This window comes from Phyllobates terribilis, unplaced genomic scaffold (assembly GCF_046119375.1).
Source record: "Phyllobates terribilis strain yellow unplaced genomic scaffold, ASM4611937v1 Scaffold_5__5_contigs__length_657084704, whole genome shotgun sequence".
NCBI lineage: Eukaryota > Metazoa > Chordata > Amphibia > Anura > Dendrobatidae > Phyllobates > Phyllobates terribilis.
Window position 1 is genome coordinate 350,552,528 of NW_027362765.1, and position 16,997 is coordinate 350,569,524.

The 16,997-nt window shown below is 52.8% G+C and overlaps 1 pseudogene; it reads right to left on the reverse strand.

Annotated features, from left to right (window-relative positions):
* The window catches only part of LOC141273168 (pancreatic lipase-related protein 2-like), a 45,442-nt pseudogene that overhangs the window by 15,960 nt on the left and 12,485 nt on the right, over positions 1-16,997 (reverse strand).

Sequence of the window (16,997 nt, forward strand, 5' to 3'; positions counted from 1 at the left end):
ATACTGATGATGGAGATGATGGGGAGTCACCAGATACTGATGATGGAGGTGATGGGCGGTCACCAGATACTGATAACGGAGGTGACGGGTGGTCACCAGATGCTGATGACGGAGGTGACGGGCAGTCACCAGATCCTGATGATAGAAGTGACGGGCGGTCACCAGATACTGATGATGGAGGCGACGGGCCATTACCAGATACTGATGATGGAGGTGACGGGCAGTCACCAGATACTGATGATGGAGATGATGGGGAGTCACCAGATACTGATGATTGAGGTGACGGGCGGTCACCAGATACTGATGATGGAGGTGATGGGCGGACACCAGATACTGATGATGGAGGTGATGGGCGGTCACCAGATACTGATGACGGAGGTGATACTGATGATGGAGGCGAGGGGCGGTCACCAGATATTGATGATGGAGGCGACGGGTGGTCACCAGATACTGATGATGGAGGTGACGGGTGGTCACCAGATACTGATGATGGAGGTGACGGGTGGTCACCAGATACTGATGATGGAGGTGAGTGGCGGTCACCAGATACTGATGATGGAGATGACGGGCAGTCACCAGATACTGATGATGGACGAGATGGGAGGACACCAGATACTGATGATGGAGGTGAAGGATGGTCACCAGATCCTGATGATGGAGGTGACGGGCGGTCACCAGATCCTGATGATGGAGGTGACGGGCGGTCACCAGATACTGATGATGGAGGCGACGGGCCATTACCAGATACTGATGATGGAGGTGACGGGCAGTCACCAGATACTGATGATGGAGATGATGGGGAGTCACCAGATACTGATGATTGAGGTGACGGGCGGTCACCAGATACTGATGATGGAGATGACGGGCGGTCACCAGATACTGATGATGGAGGTGATGGGCGGTCACCAGACACTGATGATGGCGGTGACGGGCGGTCACCAGATACTGATGACGGAGGTGACGGGCGGTCACCAGATACTGATGACGGAGGTGACAGGCGGTCATCAGATACTGATGATGGAGGTGACGGGGGGGTCACCACATACTGATGACTGAGGTGATGGGCGGTCACCAGATACTGATGATGGAGGTGACGGGTGGTCACCAGATACTGATGATGGAGGTGAGTGGCGGTCACCAGATACTGATGATGGAGGTGACGAGCGGTCACCACATACTGATGATGGAGATGACGGGCAGTCACCAGATACTGATGATGAAGGTGATGGGCGGTCACCAGATACTGATGATGGAGGAGATGGGAGGACACCAGATACTGATGATGGAGGTGAAGGATGGTCACCAGATACTGATGATGGAGGTGACGGGCGATCACCAGACACTGATGATAGAGGTGATGGGCGGTCACCAGATACTGATGATGGAGGGGACGGGCGGTCACCAGATACTGATGATGGAGGTGACGGGCGGTCACCAGATACTGATGATGGAGGTGATGGGCGGTTACCAGATACTGATGATGGAGGTGACGGGCGGTCACCAGATACTGATGATGGAGGTGACGGGTGGTCACCAGATACTGATGATGGAGGTGAGTGGCGGTCACCAGATACTGATGATGGAGGTGACGAGCGGTCACCAGATACTGATGATGGAGATGACGGGCAGTCACCAGATACTGATGATGGACGAGATGGGAGGACACCAGATACTGATGATGGAGGTGAAGGATGGTCACCAGATCCTGATGATGGAGGTGACGGGTGGTCACCAGATCCTGATGATGGAGGTGATGGGCGGTCACCAGATACTGATGATGGAGGCGACGGGCCATTACCAGATACTGATGATGGAGGTGACGGGCAGTCACCAGATACTGATGATGGAGATGATGGGGAGTCACCAGATACTGATGATTGAGGTGACGGGCGGTCACCAGATACTGATGATGGAGGTGATGGGCGGTCACCAAACACTGATGATGGCGGTGACGGGCGGTCACCAGATACTGATGATGGAGGTGACGGGTGGTCACCAGATGCTGATGATGGAGGTGACGGGCGGTCACCAGATACTGATGATGGAGGAGACGGGTGGTCACCAGATACTGATGATGGAGGTGACGGGCGGTCACCAGATACTGATGGGGTTTACGTTTCTCTTCTGTCACTTTGTCTTTTGCTCATTGATAATAATCTATTAACCCTTCTATTATATATAATTATACAGCTTTACACATCAGGACAGTTATGGTCCCACCTGTTTGTCCACGTTTGTACACGGCTTTGTCGGATTGGATGAAGGTCCCGGTGTTCTTCTTCCTCAGAGTCACATCCTTGGAGCCGAACTCAATCTTTTTGCCCCCGATCTCCTGACCCTGGATGATAATGGTGGCTTTCTCTGTGGCGCCTGCAGGTTCAGGGACCTAGGAGCGGGACACATAATATGGAGTTAGTTCAGTGGTATCTGAGGAGGCTCGGCCACCGCAGATACCACCTCATATACACATGCCCTCATTAAGGAGATGCAGCTGAAATATTGGGTCTGTGATGCAATGCTCTCTGGGAAAGCATATGTAAATTAGCTCTCCTTCAGAAGAATAAAAACTACCACCAGTGCCACCTATGGGAGAGAAATAGCGGCGCTGTACGTCGGTGTCCGACCCCTCAATGTGATATATCTGGTCATGTTGTCGGGGTCAGACACTGACCTACAGGGTCGCTATCCCCAGTAGGGGGCACTAGAGACAGCCTTCATGTTTCCGGGGACGATGACGGGCTCAGCACCTGGAATGATGGGCACTGCCATGAGGGGCTGTTTGGGGGCACCGTGTACAGGGGGACACTGCCAGTGGAGGTCTTCAGATCCACCGATATCTGCTCGTATTCCTTCAGCTCCTGTTGGAAGTGGAGGCAGAACTTCGTTGTGGACGGGAAATACAGGTCCGGAGGGATGAAAAAGCCGAAACTTCTGCAACGACAAGAAAACATACAAAACCCGACTGTGAACCGGAGTAAGAAAGAGGCAGAACAGGCGGCCCCTGACCACAGCTGCCCCGAGGACACGTCCACATCCCCCCGGAGCCCCTGACCGCACATGGACGACAATCTGAGCGGATTCTGCCCTTGACACCCACTGTACAATATTATGTACACATCTTCCTATATTCCCAGAATGTATCGTGGAAGGAGCCGAAACAAGTCTGTGCTGCCTGATGAAGCAGTCTCCTGTATAGCAGGTAGAGCGTCCTGTGACCACTGCACTACATGTACAAGTACGGCGGTCACCAGACCTGAAGGGCAGGAGATTGTAGACTCACACAACCCACTACACATAGGAGGAGAGGTGCAGGAAGGGCGCAGCTGGGGGGACGCCATGTTGGCTGTGACTGAATCCTGCGCAGCTGGGGGGACGCCATGTTGGCTGTGACTGAATCCTGCGCAGCTGGGGGGACGCCATGTCGGCTGTGACTGAATCCTGCGCAGCTGGGGGGACGCCATGTTGGCTGTGACTGAATCCTGCGCAGCTGGGGAGATGCCATGTTGGCTGTGACTGAATCCTGCACAGCTGGGGGGACGCCATGTCGGCTGTGAGTGAATCCTGCGCAGCTGGGGGGACGCCATGTCGGCTGTGACTGAATCCTGCGCAGCTGGGGGGACGCCATGTCGGCTGTGAGTGAATCCTGCGCAGCTGGGGGGACGCCATGTCGGCTGTGACTGAATCCTGCGCAGCTGGGGGGACGCCATGTCGGCTGTGAGTGAATCCTGCGCAGCTGGGGAGACGCCATGTTGGCTGTGACTGAATCCTGCGCAGCTGGGGGGACGCCATGTTGGCTGTGACTGAATCCTGCGCAGCTGGGGGGACGCCATGTTGGCTGTGACTGAATCCTGCGCAGCTGGGGGGACGCCATGTTGTCTGGGACTGAATCCTGCACAGCAGAGGACGGACCTCACATTTCATGGGATTTGTTCATGTCGTCTTCCAGCAGATGCTGCGTTATTCGGAGCAGCGCTCCTGCACAATGCTGATGCCGCTGATACTTACGGGGGTTTAGACTGGACCAGAGTCATTCCCATGGAGAAAAGCAGAGCGAGCCGCCACATCCTGGAGTCCATTCCTGGGGGAGAAATAAGGAGGCGTTACGCGGGGTCACTCCTCGCTGACAACGCGTTTCACGTGGATAATGATCTTCCCATTAGGCCAGAAACACATCAGCATCATCCATAAAGCCATTTCCAGCTCATCCCTCAGACGACCCCACGGGTTTTCTACATTGTAGTCACTTGTGGCGACATGTTACATTTCTACAAGTCGATTCACTACTTTGTGACCGATTTCTGAGACTCAAGACTAGTGATGAGCGAGCAGTAAAATGCTCAGGTGCTAGATGCTCGGGTCGAGCACATTGAAATACTCGGACGCTCGACCTAAGTAACGAGCCCTATATAAGTCTATGGGAAACTCCAGCATTTTTCAGGCGGCTCCCCCCGGCGGTCTGCAGAGGGCCTAAAAATTGTCCAAATTGATGGGAACAGTGCTCAAATGACATGGGAACTGCATGGGGAAGACCCCTGGAAGCATCTCTGACTCCCAGGTCACTGCTGTCAGCAACGTTGTTAGAGTATTACGCCACTTTTACGGACTCACAATAAAACATACAAAAAAATGGATTTTCCTGGGAAATATGTTAAGGAACATCCTTACTTGTATATAAGGCAAAATAAATAACCAAAACCAAAAATACTCCTCCACACCTTGGGCTATGTTCACACGTAGCGTTTTTGATGCGTTTTTGCACTTTTGCATTGCTTTCAACCAGGACAAATGCATTCACTGGGAAATGGCATTTTAAGATTTTACAACCTTATTTGGCCATGTGGTGTGAGACACGTGCATACAGTGCTGAAAAGACATGGGAACAGCATGGGGAAGACCCCTGGAAGCATCTCTGACTCCCAGGTCACTGCCTAAAAGTGTGCCCATCAGAAGTGATCCTTGCCGCATGCGAAGATGCCTCCCGCCATGCACCTGTCATTGCAGACTTGCAACAATCACCGTCCACGTCCTTGTCCCACTGCAGCATTCAGTTGTCCCTACCCCATTCCTTGGAATGCAAGCGCAAGTATGCAGCCAGCCACCCACCCACCCACAGGCTGCAATACTATACTACCAAATTTTTGACAGCTGCTTGCACTTGAAATGTGGCCTTTTAGGCTCGTGGAGGCAGAAGCTTTTCATAACCTCATGCTGGCGGCGGCCGGGTGTCCATACTTGGTCTCCAGCCGCCACTATATTTCCCGGTATCACCTCTACCTTCCACAAGCACGGGTCCCACAACATTTCCCGTGCCCTCCCCAGTGCACTTACTGGGAAGGACTGCCTAACCACAAACACGTGGACAGGTGAATGTGGCCAGGGCCAGTACGGAGCCAGTCCACAACTTTTTTTGCTGAGTTGTATTTCACCACAGCCATATTCTTTAGCTCGGTGAAAGGAATGGCATAGAGGGAAACTGTATGTACTCTGGGTGTCATTTCTCCCAGGAAGTCCTCTAATGCAGCTTGTTGCAGAAGCAATGGCAGCCCGTCCAACTGTAATAGTGGGGAAGGGTGTAGCCTTCCCTTGAGACTGAGAGAGTAAAAGGAAGAGTTCCTGAAGACAGACCTCCCCAACTCCCCAAGCCTAGAGAGATATAGAGCTTGTTCCTGGTATAGTTCCTTCTGGGCTGTAGTACCTGAAAACAGCCACAAGATGCCACTGTTCGGGGTGCAGATGTCAGGATGAGTCTGCTAGCCGAGCTATAGACAGTGATGGGTTAAGGTTCTGTGATGACAGCTCACTGAGGGTGGGCATATTAGGAAAGTCTCTGTTTTAATTTCCTGAATCAGGAAGTGATAGAGTAGTACAAGAAGGGATTGCGACCTGATGAGACAGCCTTACTATAGTGGCTGCTAGGGTAGACGGGAGCTCCGAACCCTCAGACAGTGAGATCCCAGTGCGCAGTTCTCCCCACGCAAGAGCACGAGTCCTGTTCACTCGCCGTAGAAACTCACCAAAGCATAGTGAGGACACGGGGCACTTCTGGTCTGCAGGCAGCAGAGGAAGCTAAACAGTACTCCAAGCCAAGACGTGGGGGAGAGATATCGGATCCGTTCACTGTTAATACAGAGGAGTCTCTAGGGCCAGGAATTATAGCCACAGAGATGCTCCGCTTAAAGAGGGAACCAGGGCTGAAGCAGTTAACGGCGCCTGTGAGGGAGATGATTACCTGTCGGGCCTTATCCATTATATCTGACTGTAAATACTGTAAATATTCCTCTTCCCCAAGTAAAGTCCAAGTTCTGGTTAAGAACCTCGTGTCCTCTGAAATTATTGCTGCCCTGGTCCCAGAAGAAAATTGCCTGGAGACAGCCGCGATCGGATGGCGTGAAGTAAGTGAAGAGCACTACATACACAGCCACACTTCAGAGAGAGGACACGTATTGTCTGTAGGGTGCCATAGCGAGAGGGGGCTACAGCTCGCCCACGACTACCTCGCTGGGGCACCTTACATTTGGCGTAGTCGGCAGGATGCGAGCTCCTCGCATGAAGAAAGCGGGAAAGAGCCGACACAGAACACTGAGGAGAAAGTGTTGGAAGGCATGCGGCCCAAGATGGCGGCCCGAAGCATGGATTCCAAGATGGTGACGACGGCGGTAAAGTCTGGGAGAAGAACCGCCCATCGTGGGAGTGGACGGCGCTGGAGAGGGCGAAAAGATGTCCAGCCCCTACGAGTTCCGGCCCGAAGAGGGATGGGCCCAGCGGTGAAGATGCGCCCCAGGATGGGACGTCTAGTGAGGAAGAGGTCGCGGCGCAAAGTGAAGTCCGGCCCCGTGAGTATCAGCGCGCGCAGAGAGGGGGCGCGGCTGAAGGCGGAGCGGCCGAGAGTGACGAGTGACGCGGCGGTCGCGTTAGAGGTCCGGCCCAGGAAGAGGCGGAGCTGGACGTGCAGGACCCGCGTCACCGGTAAGCGACCGGCGCCATTTTCTGTCCGGCACGTAAGGAGAAGGAGGTGCGGCAGCAGACGTCCTGAGAGGATGGCAGCCCCAGAGCCTGACAACGTGCGCGAGGCAAGCGGTGAGGAAGAACCCCTGAAGATCACTACACCAGGGGCCGCGGCTGGAAGTCGTCCGCCGGCGGGCGCTGCCCGCGATCCGCTGCCTTTACCCCCAGTGGCTGTTCAGTGGGCCACTAGGCCTGATCCGGAGCTGGGCCTGCTAGTCCACGAGCTTCACATGTGGTGCTGGAGCCGGATGCCGGAGGAAACGTCCCCCTCGGCTGAGGGAGGAGAACATCCAGGTGGGGCCGGAGCAATAGCTGCAGCGAAGCTTACAGAAGGTGAGCGGTCCATGCCCCAGCGGCCGGTCACGTCTGCGGTACCTGCCCCAGTAGTTTCCGTGGCAACAGAGGCCCCCAGGCCTTCAGGGGACGGTGCGGAAGGGAAGCCCCCTAAAAGAAAGGCCCCGCGGGAGAATTTCTGGTCGTTGGCCTTGGAGGCCCTACATTCCCCCTCGACAGAGCGGTACGCCGAGCCCAGGAGTCCTAAGTGGGCTACCCGGGACCCCCCGATGACCGCGCGAGAACAGCGGCGATGGACCGATACCTTCCTGAGAGGCTGGTTGGAGGGGTCCAACGCGGCAAGAAGGGAGTCAGTGGAGGAAGCTCAGACCCGGGGGCGGGTCATAGAATTCCGTATCCATGAGGGGTACGGGTTTCTGGAAGAAGAATGGACCGGGCACGAGGTGTTCGTGTCCCGCGAGGCGGTAAAACGGGACTATCTGCCTGACCGTTTACACAACCTGCACGTGGGGGACATCGTGCACTTTGTAAAATGTGAGTGCCAAAACGGGTGGTATGCGGCTGCGGTCACCCGCCCATATAAATGGGAAGACGTCCTAGAGAAGGACCGACAGGTCTTCGAGAGGAGGGCCAAAAGAGAGGCTAAGCAACGCTGGGCTAGGGAAGCCCCTAAAGGCTTTCTGTCCCCACCTAAGGCCAGTACTCCACCGACAGAGGAGCCTGGGAGGCGGCAGTGGGGAGATATTGTGAGCGACGAGGAGGAGGATGTCGCCAGCAGCAAGGAAGCCGATTTCCTTAGTGAGGTGCCAGAGAAGGAGTCGGCACCACAACACCCAGGAGGGGCTGAGGCAGTTGAGCAGGGGGCTGCCAGAGAGACTCAGGCTGGTGTTAGCCAGGAGGTCCATCATTTTTCTGTCACCAGCTACGGCCCTACCCAGGTCGGCTGTGGCAGTGCTACGTCCTTGGACGAGGACCCCGGGCCTAGCAGATACCCCGATCAGCCGTGGAAGTGGAGGAAGCCACCTTCATCTGCAGCATGGGCCGCCTTCATGAGGGAACAGAGGGAGGCCCGGAAGAAGTGAGCTAAGTGGGCTAAAAGGTCCGTTGACCTTTCACTTCTTTTCCTACTAGGACCCATCGGTGGTGGTCCTTTCTGTAGTTTGGGACTGTTACCCAGTGGGGGCGAAGTGCCCCATGTTGACTTCAGTTGAAACAAAAAAAAAAAAAATGGAGGACTGTTCCCCTACCTCCTAGGCCAGGAAGGCCTTAAGCAGCACCCAAAAGTTGCGTGCCCGGGAGAGCTGCTCTTTTTGTTTTTATTTTTGTTTTCTTTTTGTTGCGCTTGTTGCGCCTTTTTCTGCTGGAATTTAAATTGCTGAGGTACACCTTGAGGATGGATATCCTCCGAATCTAAGAGACTTGCGGCCTAGCGGGAAGAACCGGTGACCCCCGCTAGGGCCAAGAAGAAAAGAGACTCACAGGGTGTTACCTGTGACGGTGTGCCTCAGAATGTAGCCCCAGGAGGGGATTAAGGGCTATTGAAGAGTTGACCTGATTTAAAAATGTGGACATGGACACTTTGTTTCCAGGGTCCTTACCAAGAAGGACCGGTGCCTCTGAAAAAGTTGATAGTGGACTGTCCTGAATTGCTGTTCCAGGGCCCTTAACCGAGAAGGGCCGGTCTTCCATTCAAGAAGATGACCTCAGGACCAGTCGATTACTAAGAATGTTTTAGTAAAATTTAGTAATGTAATTTTATAACTGTTGATTGATGTTTATTGCCTAGTGTGGTCAGGGACGACCAACATTAAAGTGTCGGGGAATGTAATAGTGGGGAAGGGCGTAGCCTTCCCTTGAGACTGAGAGAGTAAAAGGAAGAGTTCCTGAAGACAGACCTCCCCAACTGTGGTAGGCCAAGCTAAGGGGGTTAGCTTTAGTGGTCCGGTTGGTAGAGCAGAGGGGGAACTTAGTGCCCTTATCAAGCCTAGAGAGATATAGAGCTTGTTCCTGGTATAGTTCCTTCTGGGCTGTAGTACCTGAAAACAGCCACAAGATGCCACTGTTCGGGGTGCAGATGTCAGGATGAGTCTGCTAGCCGAGCTATAGACAGTGATGGGTTAAGGTTCTGTGATGACAGCTCACTGAGGGTGGGCATATTAGGAAAGTCTCTGTTTTAATTTCCTGAATCAGGAAGTGATAGAGTAGTACAAGAAGGGATTGCGACCTGATGAGACAGCCTTACTATAGTGGCTGCTAGGGTAGACGGGAGCTCCGAACCCTCAGACAGTGAGATCCCAGTGCGCAGTTCTCCCCACGCAAGAGCACGAGTCCTGTTCGCTCGCCGTAGAAACTCACCAAAGCGTAGTGAGGACACGGGGCACTTCTGGTCTGCAGGCAGCAGAGGAAGCTAAACAGTACTCCAAGCCAAGACGTGGGGGAGAGATATCGGATCCGTTCACTGTTAATACAGAGGAGTCTCTAGGGCCAGGAATTATAGCCACAGAGATGCTCCGCTTAAAGAGGGAACCAGGGCTGAAGCAGTTAACGGCACCTGTGAGGGAGATGATTACCTGTCGGGCCTTATCCATTATATCTGACTGTAAATACTGTAAATATTCCTCTTCCCCAAGTAAAGTCCAAGTTCTGATTAAGAACCTCGTGTCCTCTGAAATTATTGCTGCCCTGGTCCCAGAAGAAAATTGCCTGGAGACAGCCGCGATCGGATGGCGTGAAGTAAGTGAAGAGCACTACATACACAGCCACACTTCAGAGAGAGGACACGTATTGTCTATAGGGTGCCATAGCGAGAGGGGGCTACAGCTCGCCCACGACTACCTCGCTGGGGCACCTTACACAACATCAACTCACTGCTTTGACACACACACATCTTTTATGAATACAGAGTTGGGCAATGGCCTGATCTGCAATGCGGTTTGAGAAATAACATGCATATGTGGCGCCCCTGAGGGTTCAGTCGCCACAGTGGTACTGCACCTCACCCAGAGGTGTGGCATCTCTTTCTCTCAGGTAAGGATGGAGTACTGCCCGGGACCCCAACACCCGCACTCAACACTACACTACTCCAGACCGGCTGGAAGGGCACTATGCACTTCTTTTGCTGCCCCGTCCCTGGCTGGAGTAGGGGGCGAACCAAAGTGAGGGGGAACCAAGTAGTGGGTGTGGGTGGAGGACGCAGACTAGGGGAGAACTTGAAGAAGATACATATATATATAGGGAAGCCATCTTTTTAGAGAGTCGAGCGGAGAGAGAGGGAGTGAGATGACGCGAGGAGCGGAGGCTCTTCAGGAGCTCTGCTCCGGAGGCAGGCTTGGCCTGTCATGCCCAAGACTGAGAGAGGAGTGGGAGCAAGGGAGGAAAGCTCCAGGAACTAAAGGGATCCCAGGGGGTACAGTGAGTGCAGGACGGCACCCGTACGCCCAAAACTGTCAGGCGGTGGAGGGATCAGGCCGCAAGAAGTCCAGTCCCTGGACTAGCCGAGTTACTTTAGGTCTCAGCTAGAAAACACTTTCAAGGTGCAGTCGCCACATCCGCACCGAAGTCGCCGAAAGGGTCACCAAGTAAGATCCGGGAACTCCAAGTTGCCCAGAGGGATCCTAAGGTACCAGATCGAGACTTTGTTTGACGGGGCGCAGGGCAGGAGGGAGAGACCCAGCACGGGAAGTCGGCTAAGAAAGGAACATACAGAGAGGGGTCCCGTTAAGTGCCCTTGAGATACTTCAGGGAGTGCTGAACCCCTGCCTGGTGAACGCAGCGCGACGTGGGAGGCTGTCTCCTGTACAGTGCAACCTGAGGAACATAATACCTGTGAGTAAACTCGGATGACGGCACCCCACTGTCTCTGTCAGTTATTGCTGCTGCGTTATCGCTCCTGCACTACAACGCCCAGCATCACCATCTGCACCCACACTGCCCTGGGGCTGTGCTCTGCCTGTGGAGAGCCGCACCAACCCAGCACCAACCCTAACATCTGCTCCAGAGGTCTGCAGCAGCGCCGGTACCCATTACCAGGGACCACATGTGGCGTCACGAGACAAAACTGTTATTCATCCCCTTCAAGCAACAACCCCTTTTAAGAGTGACCCCAGGGTACGGGCCCGAGAGCCGACTGCCGTGACATCCCACAGAAGGTCAAGGCCTGGGTACCGAGTTTTCCCCCATATCCCCTTGGGCGAGTCACGTAAGCATGTCCAATCCACATTAAAAAAGCAGCCAGAGGGTCCGGGAACCTTCCCTCACATTTTTCTTAGTCAGGGCTGCTTCTCGGCAGGGTTGGACGGGCCCACCAGAGAACCGGAGACTCCTCAGGTGGGCCCTGGCTTCTCCTTCAGGAGAGTTCATAGTGCCGAGGTGAGGCCATGATGATGATAGGGACCACCACTTGCTTAGTTTTCTGTTACTTGGATTCGCCTGCCAAACCCAGTCCTCGAGCCAAGGGAACCGTGGTCAAGTTTGACCTGGAAGCAGGATGGGTCTTCATCCGGGAGCCTCAAATGGCCACGGACCTATTTGTCAACTGGCTTGACGTTGAGTCCCACCTACAACAGGGACACCCAAGACGGGATCTTTACCCTGGTGACAGAGTCACTTGTACCCGTCACCGCGGAGAACGTGGGTGGTACGCCCTACATGTTCATAGAGTGGTGGAGCAGGAGAGCGTACCCCTGCCACCTGAAGCAGATGACCCGGCTGGGCCATCTAGTGGTGGACAATTGTTTCCCCGGAGGGAGCACAACTACTGAACTGCACTAGTTAAAAGTTAAAAACTGTATATAGTTACCCGGATGGGCATTGCAGTAATCATGTGTATTAAAAGAAAATAATAATATATATATGTGGCGCCCCTGAGGGTTCGACCGCCACAGGGATGCTGAACTTCTTTAATGGAGTGTGGTGTTCCTCCTCTGAGGTAAGTCCGGTGTGATAGTCGTGACCTAACCTTTTGCATCCATCACCACACTTCTCCACCAGAGGGAGCGAGTATGCACTAGGTGGTTACAGGGAGACTGGGGGACACAAAGTGGTAGGAACCAGTTAGTGGTTGAGCGTGGAGGACTTACAAGTTAGTTACGCTAAAAATCTAATATTTAGTTCAAGGCCATCTTGGCTCAAGGGTTCTGAGTTCTCTGACTGTTCTTGACTGATGCCTGACGGTACTCGGCTGTACTATGGCTGTAACCTGACTGGTGTCAGAACGTGATCTCCTACCCTGAAAGTGGATCCTGTGTGGGCCTGCAGGGGAGGGAGACACGGCCCTAGTCCCTAGGCCTTAGGACGATGGGCAGGCGGGAGATAAAGACTATCTCAGCCCGGTCGAGGACCATGAGAAAGAAGGCCCGGGAGCTCTAGAGTGTGGCTCCACAGCAAATGGGTCCCGGGGAGGATGCAGACGGAGCGGAGTATGCCACCTGTCCTCGCCTAGCTGATCTATTCAGAGGGATTCCAGCTGCAAGAGGGGTACCGGACCCCGACACCCGACCTCGTCACTCCAAGTCCTGGTTGGGCCCAGAGGATCACACCGGGCATCGGATGGAGAGGAATTGCCACCCGTGCCCTAGTTCTGAGAGGAGCTCAGAGGGAGACCCGGCCTATCTACACACGCACAGACGGGAAAGGGAGAGGTCTGTAGTGCAGGAACACTCTGGTGTAGGGTCCCGACTGAATGCTGGACTTCCTCGGAGGTAGTCGGACCCCCGTCCCTGGTAGCCGCAGGACTCCGCGGGGAGCAGGGAGTCGCCTTCCCGCTGTCGTCTCTAAAGTGAGTAAAGCCTTGGAAGTTCACCCCTATGGCCTCCGGACTCATTATGCGACATACCATGCCCGTACCCCCCGCACTACTACCCCCCTTCCATCCTGCCTGTCTGCTCCGAGGCCTCGCTCCGCCTGTGGGGAGCAGTGAGAACTTAGGCCGCCATGACACCAGCCCTCGGCGGACTGCAGCAGCGCTGGAGATCCTTCACCAGGCACCACAGGTGGCGTAGTCGTTAAAATAAGCCACTCAACCCGGACGAGCCCACAACATCTTCCTTTTCATGTGACGGCCCTGAGCACGGGTCGGGTCCGGGCCACGGCTACCTCCCATCTCTTCATCACAGAACCCGACACCGAGTCCCCCATCACCCAGGGTAAACTCAAAAAGGGGCTCTTTCGAGAATGAGGACGTCACATATACAGTACAGATCATAAGTTTGGACACACCTTCTCATTTAAAGATTTTTCTGTTTTTCATGACTTAGAAAATTGTACATTCACACTGAAGGCATCAAAACTATGAATTAACACATGTGGAATTATATACTTAACAAAAAAGTGTGAAACAACTGAAAATATGTCTTATATTCTAGGTTCTTCAAAGTAGCCACCTTTTGCTTTGACGACTGCTTTGCACACTCTTGGCATTCTCTTGATGAGCTTCTGTGGCGCCCAGCTGCGCTTGGTACCACAGATCCTAGAAGAGTGCATTGATGGAATCCTCCACAAGAGGCCTCCATAAACATTCACACATCTCCACCTTCCACCTCAGACCAGCAGAGGGAGCCCGTTAGGGATATAAATAGGGAAGGTGGAGCTAGGTAGCTCAGTCTAGTCTGGAGTCTAGCCAGAACAGAGTTCCTGCTCACAGACAGAGAGGGACAGAGTTCTCAGTTCGGTTCCTGCAGAAGTCTGTCTGCAGAGGTAGGCCAAGCTAGATTCAGGGAGCTCAGTTAGAGCTTAAGGTGTGCCAACGCCATAAGAGCGGTGAAGAGCGGCAAGCTGCCATTAGTGTGAGTAGCCTAGTGAGGGCCCGGGCGTGGTCGAAGGTGAGTGGAAAGTGAGTAGCAGTGGGGGCAGAGGAGCTTACCCAGCTCACCCCGAAACATATACCGGACACCGGGTCCGAGCTTACCGGGATCACTACGACCCAGTAAGGCATAACCGGAAACCTGGAGAACTACAGGTCCCAGGTTCACCAGAGAGCTGATATGTAACAGAGCCAGGAGACACATAGGCCCCATAAGCTGGGAGCGTGCACTCCAAGAGAAGGCCCTACCACAACGTCAGCCGCTGCAGGACAGAGATAAAGTTAGGCCTAGCTTCAGGCAGGTCAGAAACTTACTACGCAGAAGCAAGAAACAGGAGGCCCTACACCCGCTCATTGGGGAGGAACCTGATATGAACCCTTCACCCTACAGTGCTCCGGGACGTGCCTGAATTACCACCAGTAAAAGGTACTGAAGTGACTATCGTGTCTGTCCCTGTTCTTGATCTGACCCAGCTGGGTCTTGCCTGTCCTGCATCCCCCTCTCCATACACTGCCCTGAGGCCTAGCTCCACCTGTGGGTAGCTATACCATCGAGCTGCCTTATCACCGGCCTCAGTGGACTGCTGCAGCGCTGGTGATTCTCACCAGAAACCACAGGTGGCGTCATGAACTTTCATAGAGTTAACAAATAATCCCCTTTTAAAAGCTGACCCCAGGGTACGGGCCCGGGAGCCGACCACCGCGACATCCCCAAAGGCCAGGCAAAGGCCCGGGTACCGAGTCGTCCCCATCCCCCTGGGCGTGTCACTTCAAGAGGTAGTCACCGGAAATGGTCTTCCAACAATCTTGAAGGAGTTCCCAGAGATGCTTAGCACTTTTTGGCCCTTTTGCCTTCACTCTGCGGTCCAGCTCACCCCAAACCATCTCGATTGGGTTCAGGTCTGGTGACTGTGGAGGCCAGGTCATCTGGCGTAGCCCCCCATCACTCTCCTTCTTGGTCAGATAGCCCTTACACAGCCTGGAGGTGTGTTTGGCATCATTGTCCTGTTGAAAAATAAATGATGATCCAACTAAACGCAAACCGGATGGAACAGCATGCCGCTGCAAGATGCTGTGGTAGCCATGCTGGTTCAGTATGCCTTCAATTTTGAATAAATCCCCAACAGTGTCACCAGTAAAGCCCCCCCACACCATCACACCTCCTCCTCCATGCTTCACGGTGGGAACCAGGCATGTAGAGTCCATCCGTTCACCTTTTCTGCGTCGCACAAAGACACGGTGGTTGGAACCAAAGATCTCAAATTTGGACTCATCAGACCAAAGCACAGATTTCCGCTGGTCTATTGTCCATTCCTTGTGTTCTTTAGCCCAAACAAGTCTCTTCTGCTTGTTGCCTGCCCTTAGCAGTGGTATCCTAGCAGCTATTTTACCATGAAGGCCTGCTGCACAAAGTCTCCTCTTAACAGTTGTTGTAGAGATGTGTCTGCTGCTAGAACTCTGTGTGGCATTGACCTGGTCTGTAATCTGAGCTGCTGTTAACCTGCGATTTCTGAGGCTGGTGACTCGGATAAACTTATCCTCAGAAGCAGAGGTGACTCTTGGTCTTCCTTTCAAGGGGCGGTCCTCATGTGAGCCAGTTTCTTTGTAGCGCTTGATGGTTTTTGCAACTGCACTTGGGGACACTTTCAAAGTTTGCACAATTTTTCAGACTGACTGACCTTCATTTCTTAAAGTAATGATGGCCACTCATTTTTCTTTACTTAGCTGCTTTTTTCTTGCCATAATACAAATTCTAACAGTCTATTCAGTAGGACTATCAGCTGTGTATCCACCAGACTTCAGCACAACACAACTGATGGTCCCAACCCCATTTATAAGGCAAGAAATCCCACTTATTAAACCTGACAGAGCACACCTGTTAAGTGAAAACCATTTCCGGTGACTACCTTTTGAAGCTCATCAAGAGAATGCCAAGAGTGTGCAAAGCAGTCATCAAAGCAAAAGGTGGCTACTTTGAAGAACCTAGAATATAAGACATATTTTCAGTTGTTTCACACTTTTTTGTTAAGTATATAATTCCACATGTGTTAATTCATAGTTTTGATGCCTTCAGTGTGAATGTAGAATTTTCATAGTCAGGAAAATACAGAAAAAGCTTTAAATGAGGTGTGTCCAAACTTTTGGTCTGTACTGTATATATATATATATATATATATATATATATATATATATATATATAATATAGTTTTTATAGTTACCCGGCTAAGTAAAAAGGACATTGTGGCTAAGGACAATGATTAACCTAAAAACTTTTATTGTACAAAGTTAGCATTTCTTAAGGTGCTTCTTGTTGTTTTGTTTGACCACTGAACAAACACCCGTTTGGCGTGGCCAAAAACGTGGTCCAACGAGTGAATCCGCTATGCCCTGCAGCCACGCCCAGGGACTGCGTTGGGGGTTTATTGTGGACGGGTCCCGCCACTTACACCAGTGAGATAGACACCCTGATCAGGATCTCACTACAACCTGTTGAAATTTACTTGAAGAAGCAATAGAATGTTTGATGTTTGATAAAAAGTTATTTAAAGTGATTTTATATTGATTAATATATTAAGAAGTTCCATGAAACGTTTAAGAAAATGTGCCTCCCATAAAGGGAAGAAAAGTTATCTACTTACTGTTTTCTATGTGAATGCATTCTAAAAAAAAAAATTTTGCATGTCTTAAAATACCTGTGTTTTTACTCTGCTCCAGCCCCCGACGTGCTGTGTTTAACGGGGGGGAATGTGGCGCCCCTGCGGGTCCAGTTGCCACAGAGGTACTGCATCTCAGCCAGAGGTGTGGTACCCCACTCTCAGGTAAGGACGTAGTACTACCCGGGACCCAACCACTCACATCCAACACTACACCACTCCTGAGGGAAGGGCGAGATTGCTCC